Source organism: Dendrobates tinctorius, unplaced genomic scaffold (genome assembly GCF_039654945.1).
Source record: "Dendrobates tinctorius isolate UK_male_01 unplaced genomic scaffold, ASM3965494v1 ptg000071l, whole genome shotgun sequence".
Taxonomy (NCBI): Eukaryota; Metazoa; Chordata; class Amphibia; order Anura; family Dendrobatidae; genus Dendrobates; species Dendrobates tinctorius.
Window position 1 is genome coordinate 14,782,318 of NW_027361739.1, and position 12,909 is coordinate 14,795,226.

The following is a 12,909-nucleotide window of genomic DNA, read 5'->3' on the forward strand; positions in this document are numbered from 1 at the left end:
CCATGGTTAACACGTGTGGGAATTCCATTAGATCCCTGCCCCACCAGTTGTCCATCTGGGATGAGCGGTCCTATATAAAACCTCTCCCTATCCCACAACACTCGTCAGCCGGGGGGCTTCTGCTTCCAATTCTCCCATATGTGCAGGAGCGAGTAATAATATTACATGTGCTTTATCTCTGCCAAAGAAAGTGAAAAATGACTCAGCTAAGAAAGAGGCCTTGTCAGTAGACAATAGCAGATCTGTGTCCAGAGGAATTCCAGCGGCTACATCTCCTACTAAAATCTGCTCCGAGGACCGGCCAGCTCTCAAAGTCGTCTTTATGGACCCACTTATCCACAACGTGTCCCCTGCTCGTACCTTCTACCTATTGTGTAAGTGTCCCCTACATGTAGTGATGGTCACCCCAAAAAGGGAAACTTTCCAAGCAATAACTGTATAGCAGTTACGGTATCCGGATCTGTAGGGATCATCTGATCACCAGTTGGTGAAAGGGGCTTATTCTGATTTGTATCATCGAGGGGGTAGATCCCGCCCCTCTGGGCATTACAGAGGTTTTCCAAAATCGCATGTTCTCCCCTATCAGCGCCCCTGCCTTGTATGGAGCTGAGGGGCTCATGGTAGGCCTCTAATACATTTACATGTACCCAGCTTTCTCCTGCGGACCCATAGATAGTGAATGGACGGGGTGGTGGGGGGAGGTCGAGCATGCGCACCTCCACTCAATTCAATCTCACCATTTCAGAGCCTTGTTCTTGGACTTGCTAGGGATCCCAATGATCAGACCCCCAGACATCATCAGTGGATAAGGGATAACGTATGATTTGGGGAACACCAATATAGCCATAATGTAACACCCAGTTAGATTGCTGGTGGAGAGAATCAGGATCAATGACAATCAGGTGACCACTGCTTTGCCTTCTTAGAGACACAACCCCTTTAAGTCATTTCGATTAGGGTAGGGGTAGTGGGATACTTAGGCTATGGGCATTTTTTGCTGAGTTTTCGGAGCAGAAACTGAGTGGAAATGCCAAGTTTTTGAGGAGATTTGAGACCTGGAGATTTTCTAGATGGATGTGGCCCCCCCGTACTGTAATGATTGGTGGGTGTTAGTCACAATGGACGTACCCTCTAAAAAGAACACGTTAACTATTATTACGTCCTTGCCGCGGCCTGGTACAGGGGATCCCAAGAGGTTTTAATGGTTACATTTCAATACAGAGGGACATCACAAAACCCAAAATTCCACAGATTATTTTTTGCCATCCGGCCGGCTTCCATTAGCACATCGGGGACATTCCAAACAAAAGCTTTCTGTCCTTATCTAGAGCCAAGTCTCCGAGAGAAGCCCCGACCTCGCCATTGTTTAACCATTTAGACCCCACCGGTAATCTCTTGATTACCATTCCAGCCAGGGGTCTGCTGAAGGCCTTCATGACTGCCATCTTGGTACTCCTGTAAAGCCCATCAGCAGACTGGGCACCATAGGAGACATCATATACACCATATACTGAAGAGTATAGAACAAGTGGTCAAAGAATCGCAGGCTCATGCCCCCCCAGGGGGCTACAAAATAAAGGGAAATGTTAAAAAAAAGTTGAAACAAAATATAAAGATTAAAAAATATATTCAAATTTGGATTATTTTCTTCTCCTCCAAAAAAAACATATCTGTTAAAGTCTGATCTATCGAAACCTAAAATTAATTAACCCGTATGATAAATGTAGCGGGGGGGGGGGGGGGGTGGACTTTCAAACACCGAGATGGCGTTTTTTCGGTCTCCTCCCTAATAAAATACAATAAACGTCACTTGTTCCCCAGATCAGTTGGTATCAATAAAGCGGAGTGAAGGGGTTAATCAAATTGTTCGCTACAACCCAAGGGGGTAAAAAAAAGAACCCTAAAAAAACGGTGCCGCTCCTCTATACTCAGAGGTCAATGATTGGCTGCAGCGGTACAAGTGACGCCCCGTCAGATGCTGATGGCAGGGGAGGGATATTGTTTAGTTTTTGCATGTCTAATAGTGGGGTGGACAGGTGCAGCCCCCAGCAGCTCAGGCTCCTCCCCCGCCGTAGTCATGTGACCATACCTGGGCCGGCCCTGAGCACCTGTTTGGCAGCCTCACTATCTCCTGCGCGGAGGGAGAAGTTTGTCCCTGGCTGCGGCCTGTAGCTGTCTCGCCGCTGCTATGGTAACGCGTTAAGCTGAGCAGCAGCTCAGTCTGCGCCCAGACCGCCATCAGTCCGGAGCCGGGCTCTGCGGGGAGAGGTAGGAGGCTGTGTCCCGGGCATGCTGTATGTCCCCGCTGATCATGTGACTCTGTCAGTCGGCGTGATGGAGGCGCCAGGCTTCCCCATGTACCTGACAGGCATCTCCTCAGCTGCTGTCACTCATTGATCTTTCCGTTGTCTTCCCGGTTGTGTCTCATTAAGTCACTACGGATGCGATTAGTAATCTAGTCGTGAACTTAACCATTTGTTGTCCGGTATGACTGCAACACCAATATCTATGGCCCCATCCCCCTCCTGCCCTGGTCCACACAGGTGGCCACAGCCCATAATACTATTTTGGGGTTTGGATGTGGATTTTTTTACATTTTTATGAACCGTTTGTGGTGGATGCAGATTGTGATTCTTAGATTTATGAAGGGTGCAGAGGTTCAGGTGGATTTCTTGTACGATTGGTGATCCTGCAGTCTGGGTCTCTGAGTATTACAGATCCGAGTGTTCACATCTGACCGAGGCGAGGGTGATGATGTGAGATGGGCGGTCAGATTCAGCTCTTATTGATCAGTGTTGTGCCAATCCCCAATTGAGTAGCTTCATGGCTACCTCTATGGCGGAAAAGGGGACACGATTCTGCTGCGATGGCCAATGTGGGGGAAAGGAGTGGGCAAGGCACTGCTGTGACCAGTATGGGGGGGGAAGGGGTGGGCAAGGCACTGCTGTGACCAGTATGGGGGGGAAGGGGTGGGCAAGGCACTGCTGTGACCAGTATGGGGGGGAAGGGGTGGGCAAGGCACTGCTGTGACCAGTATGGGGGGGAAGGGGTGGGCAAGGCACTGCTGTGACCAGTATGGGGGGGAAGGGGTGGGCAAGGCACTGCTGTGACCAGTATGGGGGGGAAGGGGTGGGCAAGGCACTGCTGTGACCAGTATGGGGGGGAAGGGGTGGGCAAGGCACTGCTGTGACCAGTATGGGGGGGAAGGGGTGGGCAAGGCACTGCTGTGACCAGTATGGGGGGGAAGGGGTGGGCAAGGCACTGCTGTGACCAGTATGGGGGGGAAGGGGTGGGCAAGGCACTGCTGTGACCAGTATGGGGGGGAAGGGGTGGGCAAGGCACTGCTGTGACCAGTATGGGGGGGAAGGGGTGGGCAAGGCACTGCTGTGACCAGTATGGGGGGGAAGGGGTGGGCAAGGCACTGCTGTGACCAGTATGGGGGGGAAGGGGTGGGTAAGGCACTGCTGTGACCACTGTGGGGAGAGGGGGTGGGTAAGGCACTGCTGTGACCAGTATGGGGGGGAAGGGGTGGGTAAGGCACTGCTGTGACCATTGTGGGGAGAGGGGGTGGGTAAGGCACTGCTGTGACCAGTATGGGGGGGAAGGGGTGGGTAAGGCACTGCTGTGACCACTTTGGGGAGAAGGAGTAGGTAAGGCACTGCTGTGACCACTGTGGGGAGAGGGGGTGGGTATGGCACTGCTGTGACCACTGTGGGGAGAGGGGGTGGGTATGGCACTGCTGTGACCACTGTGGGGAGAGGGGGTGGGTATGGCACTGCTGTGACCACTGTGGGGAGAGGGGGTGGGTATGGCACTGCTGTGACCACTATGGGGAGAAGGGGTGGGTAAGGCAATGCTGTGACCAGTATGGGGAGAGGGGGTGGGTAAGGCACTGCTGTGACCAGTATGGGGGGGAAGGGGTGGGTAAGGCACTGCTGTGACCATTGTGGGGAGAGGGGGTGGGTAAGGCACTGCTGTGACCACTGTGGGGAGAGGGGGTGGGTAAGGCACTGCTGTGACCAGTATGGGGGGGAAGGGGTGGGTAAGGCACTGCTGTGACCATTGTGGGGAGAGGGGGTGGGTAAGGCACTGCTGTGACCAGTATGGGGGGGAAGGGGTGGGTAAGGCACTGCTGTGACCACTTTGGGGAGAAGGAGTGGGTAAGGCACTGCTGTGACCACTATGGGGGAGAGGGGGTGGGTAAGGCACTGCTGTGACCACTGTGGGGAGAGGGGGTGGGTATGGCACTGCTGTGACCACTGTGGGGAGAGGGGGTGGGTAAGGCACTGCTGTGACCACTATGGGGGGAAGGAGTGGGTAAGGCACTGCTGTGACCACTATGGGGGGAAGGGGTGGGTAAGGCACTGCTGTGATCACTATGGGGGGAAGGGGTGGGTAAGGCACTGCTGTGACCACTGTGAGGGAAAGGGGTAAGGCACTGCTGTGACCACTGTGAGGGAAAGGGGTAAGGCACTGCTGTGACCACTGTGAGGGAAAGGGGTAAGGCACTGCTGTGACCACTGTGAGGGAAAGGGGTAAGGCACTGCTGTGACCACTGTGAGGGAAAGGGGTAAGGCACTGCTGTGACCACTGTGAGGGAAAGGGGTAAGGCACTGCTGTGACCACTGTGAGGGAAAGGGGTTATGCACTGCTGTGACCACTGTGAGGGAAAGGGGTAAGGCACTGCTGTGACCACTGTGGGTAGAGGGGGTGGGTAAGGCACTGCTGTGACCACTGTGGGTAGAGGGGGTGGGAAAGGCACTGCTGTGACCACTATGGGGGGGGAGGGGTGGGTAAGGCACTGCTGTGACCATTATGGGGGGGAAAGGGATGGGTATGGCACTGCTGTGACCACTATGGGGGGGAAAGGGTTGGGTAAGGCACTGCTGTGACCTCTATGGGGGGGAAAGGGGTGTGTAATGCACTGCTGTGATCACTGGGGGAAAGAGGTGGGCAAGTCACTGCTGTGACCACTGTGGGGAGAGGGGGTGGGTAAGACATTGCTGTGACCACTATGGGGAGAAGGGGTGGGCTTGGCACTGCTGTGACCACTGTGTGGAAAAGGGGTGTGTAATGCACTGCTGTGATCACTGGGGGAAAGAGGTGGGCAAGTCACTGCTGTGACCACTGTGGGGAGAGGGAGTGGGTAAGACATTGCTGTGACCACTATGGGGAGAAGGGGTGGGCATGGCAATGCTGTGACCACTGTGAGGGAAAGGGGTGAGTAAGGCAATGCTGTGACCTCTGTGGGGAGAGGAGGTGGGCAAGGCACTGCTGTGACCACTGTGGGGGAAAAGGGGTAGGCAAGACACTGCTGTGACCACTGTGGGGAAAAGGGGTAGGCAAGACACTGCTGTGACCACTGTGGGGAAAAGGGGTAGGCAAGGCACTGCTGTGACCACTGTGGGGAAAAGGGGTGGGCAAGGCACTGCTGTGACCACAATGGTGGGTGGGGAAAGGGGTCAGTAAGGCAGTGATGTGCACCCTATGGGGGGGGGGGTGGGAAAGGGGTGGGTAAAGTACTGCTGTGACCTCTATGGGGGGGGAAAGGGGTGGGTCAGGCACTGCTGTGACCACTATGGGGGGGGGAGGGGGGTAAAGTACTGCTGTGACCACTATGGGGAGGAAAGGGGTGGGTAAAGCAATGCTGTGACCACTATGGGGGGGAAAGGGGTGGGTAAAGCAATGCTGTGACCACTATGGGGGGAGGGGTGGCCAAAGCACTGATGTGACCACTATGGGGGGGAAAGGGGTGGGTAAAGCAATTCTTTGACCACTGTGGGGGGAGAGGTGGCCAAAGCACTGATGTGACCACTATGGGGGGGGGGAAAGGGGTGGGCAAGACACTGATGTGACCAATATAGGGATGCGGAAGGAGTGGGTAAGACACTGTTGTGTCCACTATGGGGGATGGGGTTGGTTAATGCACTGATGTGACCACTATGGGGGTTAGGGGGAGGAGGCACTGATGTAACCACTAGGGGGGGGGGGAAAGGCACTGATGTGACCACTATGGGGAGGAAGGGGTGGGTAAAGCACTGCTGTGACCACTATGGGGGGGTAGGGGTGGGTAAGGAACTGCTGTGACCACTGTGGGGGAAGGGGTGGGTTAGGAACTGCTGTGACCACTATGGAGGGGGGGGGAAGGGGTGGGTAACGAACTGCTGTGACCACTATGGAGGGGGGGAAGGGGTGGGTAACGAACTGCTGTGACCACTATGGAGGGGGGGTAGGGGTGGGTAAGGAACTGCTGTGACCACCATGGAGGGGGGAAGGGGTGGGTAAGGAACTGCTGTGACCACCATGGAGGGGGGAAGGGGTGGGTAAGGAACTGCTGTGACCACTATGGAGGGGGGAAGGGGTGGGTAAGGAACTGCTGTGACCACTATGGAGGGGGGAAGGGGTGGGTAAGGAACTGCTGTGACCACTATGGAGGGGGGAAGGGGTGGGTAAGGAGGTAAGGAACTGCTGTGACCACTATGGGGGGGGGAGGGGTGTGTAAGGAACTGCTGTGACCACTATGGGGGGGGGGAGGAGTGGGTAAGGCACTGCTATGACCACTATGGGGGGAAGGGGTGGGTAAGGCACTGATGTGACCACTATGGGGGGGGAAGGGGTGGGTAAGGCACTGATGTGACCACTATGGGGGGAAGGGGTGGGTAAGGCACTGATGTGACCACTATGGGGGGGAAGGGGTGGGTAAGGAAATGTGACCACTATGGGGGGGAAGGGGTGGGTAAGGAACTGCTGTGACCACTATGGAGGGGGGAAGGGGTGGGTAAGGAACTGCTGTGACCACTATGGAGGGGGGAAGGGGTGGGTAAGGAACTGCTGTGACCACTATGGAGGGGGGAAGGGGTGGGTAAGGAACTGCTGTGACCACTATGGAGGGGGGAAGGGGTGGGTAAGGAGGTAAGGAACTGCTGTGACCACTATGGGGGGGGGGAGGGGTGTGTAAGGAACTGATGTGACCACTATGGGGGGGGAAGGGGTGGGTAAGGAACTGATGTGACCACTATGGGGGGGGAAGGGGTGGGTAAGGAACTGATGTGACCACTATGGGGGGGGAAGGGGTGGGTAAGGAACTGATGTGACCACTATGGGGGGGGAAGGGGTGGGTAAGGAACTGATGTGACCACTATGGGGGGGGAAGGGGTGGGTAAGGAACTGATGTGACCACTATGGGGGGGGAAGGGGTGGGTAAGGAACTGATGTGACCACTATGGGGGGGGAAGGGGTGGGTAAGGAACTGATGTGACCACTATGGGGGGGAAGGGGTGGGTAAGGAACTGATGTGACCACTATGGGGGGGAAGGGGTGGGTAAGGAACTGATGTGACCACTATGGGGGGGAAGGGGTGGGTAAGGCACTGATGTGACCACTATGGGGGGGAAGGGGTGGGTAAGGCACTGATGTGACCACAAAGGGGGGGAAGGGGTGGGTAAGGCACTGCTGTGACTACTATGGGGGGAAGGGGTGGGTAAGGCATTGCTATGACCACTATGGGGGGGAGGTAGTGGGTAAGGCACTGTATTGCATTTCAATTATATTGCCGATACAGTTGAAAGCAATGATGGAGGAGGGAGCGTTAACTGATGCTCCCTCTGCCGTCAATTCTCCCCTGTGTCTGATGTGTCATCATAGCGGGTGAGATGATGCCATTACAACTCGCCCACTGTACTGAGGTGTGCAGAGGATCTAAAGATTCCATGAAGAGATTCAAACAGCAGGGGAACGGCAGAGGTGAGTGTATGTGTGTATGTATATATATATATATATATATATATATATATATATATATATATATATATATATTATATATTTTTTTTTTTTTTATTTTAATGTGGGGCCCGTTATATTATATGGAACGCTATGCAGGGTCCATGATACTGTAAAGAGCACTTTTTGTGGCCATTATGCTGTGTGGAGATTACAGTTGGGTAATCCCAGCAAAGAGCAAACAGATGAACGGCATACTAGGGCACACAAATCACCACATTACCAGACGGAGCTATTTATCTGAAGTATTGCGGCATATGATTCAGTCAAAAAATGGAGGTGCTTGCATGAAAAAAACATGAATATTTCAATGTGAAGCGAAAAAAGAAGAAATATGCAGCACTCATCGATATAGCTGAAAAACTGTGTGTCTTTATTTCACATAAATTCCATGAATAGATGTGTGGACATGCAGGACGTTAGAGGAATGCTAGGGGAATAAGCGAGTAATCGCAAAACGGCCGTTGTCCGGCACCTCCCTCTCTAGCATTCCTCTAACGTCCTGCATGTCCACACATCTATTCATGGAATTTATGTGAAATAAAGACGCACAGTTTTTCAGCTATATCGGTGAGTGCTGCATATTTCTTCTTTTTTTCGCTTCACATTGAAATATTACAGTTGGGTAATCATACTGTGATGGGGTCACCATACTTTTTCGGGGGGATTGAGGGGGGGACAGTAGGGTCATCATACTGTGCATGTGGGGGTATCATGCTGTGTATGGATCATACTCTATTATCTGTATTTTTCAAGGTTTTTATCCTTTGTTATTACATATATAAATTAGGCCATTGGGCCATGTGCTTTTTACGTCTTACATAACATATTATATTATTCCAATATTTTATTTTAAGATCTAGTAATTAAAATGTACTTTGTGGAACAACTCCTTCAACTTCATTGTTATATATTTGATAAGGAAAACCTTCCTCAATTCTAGACACTGTTTTTAATAAATATGAAGTTTGGCCCGCGACTTCGTCAAAGTGTTTAATTTTGGCCTTCTGTGTATTTGAGTTTGACATCCCTGCTATAGAGGAAGGGAAGACGAGGCATCAATATGGTCGTTATAGATGAATGAGGGGACAGGCTACTGCTGTGACTACTGCCTCAGCAAGGGGGACAGTGCACAGTTATCTCTATTATATAGGCTAGGGGGGACGGGCGCTGCTGGGACCCATATGTAGGATAGGGGAACAGGGCGCTTCTGCTGGGACCTCTATATAGGTCAGGGCGCTGCTGGGACCCCTATATAGGATAGGGGGGGGCAGGGCGCTGCTGGGACCCCTACAGTATATAGAGTAGGGGGGCAGGGCGCTGCTGGGACCCATATATAGGATAGGGGAACAGGGCTCTTCTGCTGGGACCTCTATATAGGTCAGGGCGCTGCTGGGACCCCTACAGTATATAGAGTGGGGGGGCAGGGCGCTGCTGGGACCCCTACAGTATATAGAGTAGGGGGGCAGGGCGCTGCTGGGACCCCTACAGTATATAGCCTAGGGGGGCAGGGCGCTGCTGGGACCCCTACAGTATATAGAGTAGTGGGACAGGGTGCTGCTGGGCCCCTTATATAGGATGGGGGACAGGCTGCTGCTGGGACCCCTACAGTATATATAGTAGTGGGACAGGGTGCTGCTGGGCCCCTTATATAGGATAGGGGACAGGCTGCTGCTGGGACCCCTATGTTGGATAGGGGGACTGGGCGCTGCTGGTGGGACCCCAATATAGGCACAGGGCACTGCTGGGACCCCTGTATAGGATGGGGGGGGGAAAGGCCGCTGCCGGGACCCACATATAGGACAGGCCGCTGCCGGGACCTGCATATAGGACGGGGGATGAGATGTTGCTGGGACCAATATAGAGGTAAATGGGGACATGTCTCGGTTGTGGCCAGAATATGCTGCTGTTGCGTGTGATGTGTGTCTTCCCCACTGGGGCCAAGGCTTTAGCTTCCACATTTTGCAGTCAATGACTCTTTTCCTTGTGGAATCCTCTTCCATACAGACAGTATTTCCCATCCTCTTGTGCTCGGTGATCTATAGAATTAACCGCTCCTGATGACAGGCAGCTGAATCCATGGCTAATGGAATCCGGAAAATTTCCCAGCATCCTCCTGGCGTAAGCTCACACCAAGTTGCAGACATGTGATGTTCCTAGAGGCCATGCCTGTTCTCATTGTAGCCACTGCCCTTTTTGACAGCAGGTAATTAGACATTATGTCGGATCCGTGGACTTTTAAAGTAACGGAACATAATCAGATGGAGGCCTGGATGGTAAGTTTTGCATTGTAGAGTGGCAATCGCTTTCGGCACCAAAGCCTGGCGGTGGCACCAGACACCATGGCACCATTAATAGAAGGGACATATTACTCTGCACAATAGAGTGAGCTTTATGTCTCTATATACTCATTAATACTTCCCCGTTACATATTTTAAGATCACAAATGATTTCCAGCATAAATGTAAAAAGCCCCTTTATGGGGGTCATCTCTTCACAGCCTTGGACAACTAGTATGGAGATGATTCTGCGACGGATAGAACGGCTCCTGCCATCACTCCTCCTATGATGGCCCTAGGATCTGATCCTGAATATATAAAGGGGTTGTCAAGATGAAACCCTCTCCCTTTAAGCTTGTCATACGTACTGGTCTGATGATGGGAGCAGTAAAATCTCAGTGATGTGGTTGTCTGCCATGGTAATGGCTTCCGTCCCTCCTCCATCTGCGCTGAGGGCACATTCTTTACAGATTTACTCATTTGACTGTCAAAACAATGATATTGGATAACTGCAGTGTGTAAAACCGATGAGGTCTCCCGGGAGTGTAAGATCCAGATCAGGAACCGCCGTATCTGACCAGGAGCTGCTCTCCCATGGAGAGAATGGTACCGGTGTGTGCCGTCTTCTGTGTCTGGCGGTGGCGCCATCGCTGGGCACAGATTATAGTGTCAAATCGTTCTGGATCCAAGGTTTAAAGAGGTTTCCCATTTTAGAAATTCGTGTCTGCTTTTGTTCTAGAAACAGCGCCACCTCATCCATGGTTTGGGTCTGGTATTGCAACTCGGCAGTGTTAAAGTGAATGTGACTAAGGAGTAATTTCTCTCACAACCTGTGGACAGGTATGGGGTTGTTTTTGAAAGAAGGCAGCCATGATGGGATCCTTACATATAGTTCCCCCATATCTCAGCATCCTCAACATGGAGACAAACAGACGAATTTGGGTGAACTGCAGTTACCCTGAATCTTGTATATTTTGGGGTGGAAATGTTGGCTGTTAGGGCATTCTGAAATAAGGGGCACATAGCCAGTCTGAAGGCAGCTGCCAAGACCGTCTCTTACTCTGGAGGAACCGGCACATCTGTGCATTACACTGACAGCTCATTCATTTCAATGGGCACATTGTAATGCTTCATTTTATCCTATGGTGGCGCTGCAGGGGAGCTGAACACTTAGTCAGGGTCATTCAGAGATTACTATTATCAATGGGGCTCCCAACCGCAGAGGACCGTGTGATCAACTCGACCATTGAAAGGGCGCCATCAGATGGCTGTGCAAATCAGTCCCAGATCGGACCACAATGCACCGACTGGTCGGGGGGCTCCCGACCCGAATGTGACAACCTCACAGAAATACATGAAGCTGTCATTCTGTGGTCGGGAGAGACGAGTCCAGACTGTGCTTTAGCGGTCCGAGCTCAGACCAATTGTCACAGACGTTTGAATGAGCCTTAACAAAAAGAGCGGCCACCCCCACACATCACATGCCCAATTAACCCATTCCTGCCTGACGACATACATCATTTAGTTCATTTGCACAGCAATACTTCAGTCATGGCCCGGGCTCTACAGATGTGACTGTGCCATCACTCGCCTGCTCCAACGGCCAGGATTGGCGTTAATTCCAATTTAGTTCCTTAACCCCTTTAGATGCTGTTGCTAATACTGATCACAGCATCAAAGCGGTTAGGAGGAAGAGGACAGGGGCTCCATCTGTCACGTCATCAGCAACCCTGCAATGCAGTCATGGGGTACCGATGAGATACCATGGTAGCTTTAAGCCCAGTAATGTCCCCTGAATCTGTCATGTACATGAGCCTTTTAGGCCATACTACAGATTGAGATTGCATATAGAGGATGTGGAAGAGGATGACTGCTGCTTATTAGGTACAGTGGCTTGCAAAAGTATTCTCACCCTTGGCTTTTTAGCTATTTTGCTACATTACAATCTGTGTTTAAATATTTTTTAAATCCGATTTGTGTGTGTGATGCTTCAGCACTATATAGTCGGTGAAGTGAAAAACATATAGGCATAAATTAAATTTGGGGGATCAAATATCTAAAATTTGGCATGTGCATATGTATTCACCCTTTTTGCAATGAAGCCCCTAAAATTTTTGGTGCAAGCAATTACCTTCAAATGTCACATGCTTAGTGAAAGGAAGCCCACCTGTGTGCAATCTAAGTGTAACATGGTCTGTCAGTACATACACACCTGTTCTGAAAGGCCACAGTGGCTGCAACACCATTAGGCAAGAGGCACCACTAACCAAACAGCACCATGAAGACCAAGGAGATCTCCAAACAAGCCTGGAACAAAGTTGTTGAGAAATACAAGTCAGGGTTGGGTTATAAAAAAAAAAAAAATCCTAATTTCTCACACACATCCCCCACCTCCCGGAGCACCATCAAATCCATTATCAACAAATAGAACATGGTACCACAACAAACTTGCCAAGAGATGGCCGTCCACCAAAACTCTCACCCAGGGCAAGGAGGGCATTAATCAGAGAGGCAGCACAGAGACCTAAAAGTGACTGTGAAGGAGATGCAGAGTTCCCAAGCAGAGACTGAAGTATCTGTTCATATGACCACAATTAGCCTAACACTTCATAGAGGTGGCCTTTATTGAAGAGTGGGAAGAAAAAGCCTTTACTTACAATTTTTGTGTGTATGGTTCGTTTTGAGTTTGCCAAAAATGTGGGAGACTCCCCAAATGTATGGAAGAAGGTGCTGTGGTCAGATACAGTTGTGGCCAAAAGTATTGACGCCCCTGAAAATGATTGCAAACACAAATTCTTTGGTATTATCTTCATTTAATTTGTTAAATGAAAAAACACAAAAAGAATTGTCC

At 51.4% G+C, this 12,909-nt stretch overlaps 1 protein-coding gene across 4 annotated transcripts in view; it reads left to right on the forward strand.

Annotated features, from left to right (window-relative positions):
* Positions 1 to 2,077: 2,077 nt before the first annotated feature.
* PKIG (cAMP-dependent protein kinase inhibitor gamma) overlaps positions 2,078 to 12,909 on the forward strand; it is a 125,878-nt gene continuing 115,046 nt past the window's right edge. For 2 of the 4 annotated variants that reach the window (XM_073582434.1, XM_073582433.1), the window contains exon 1: positions 2,081 to 2,268. The gene's annotated coding sequence lies outside the window, so the exon portion shown is untranslated. Of the gene's footprint in view, positions 2,269 to 12,909 lie in introns of all 4 variants that reach the window. The other 2 variants (XM_073582436.1, XM_073582437.1) reach the window with 2 other exon arrangements.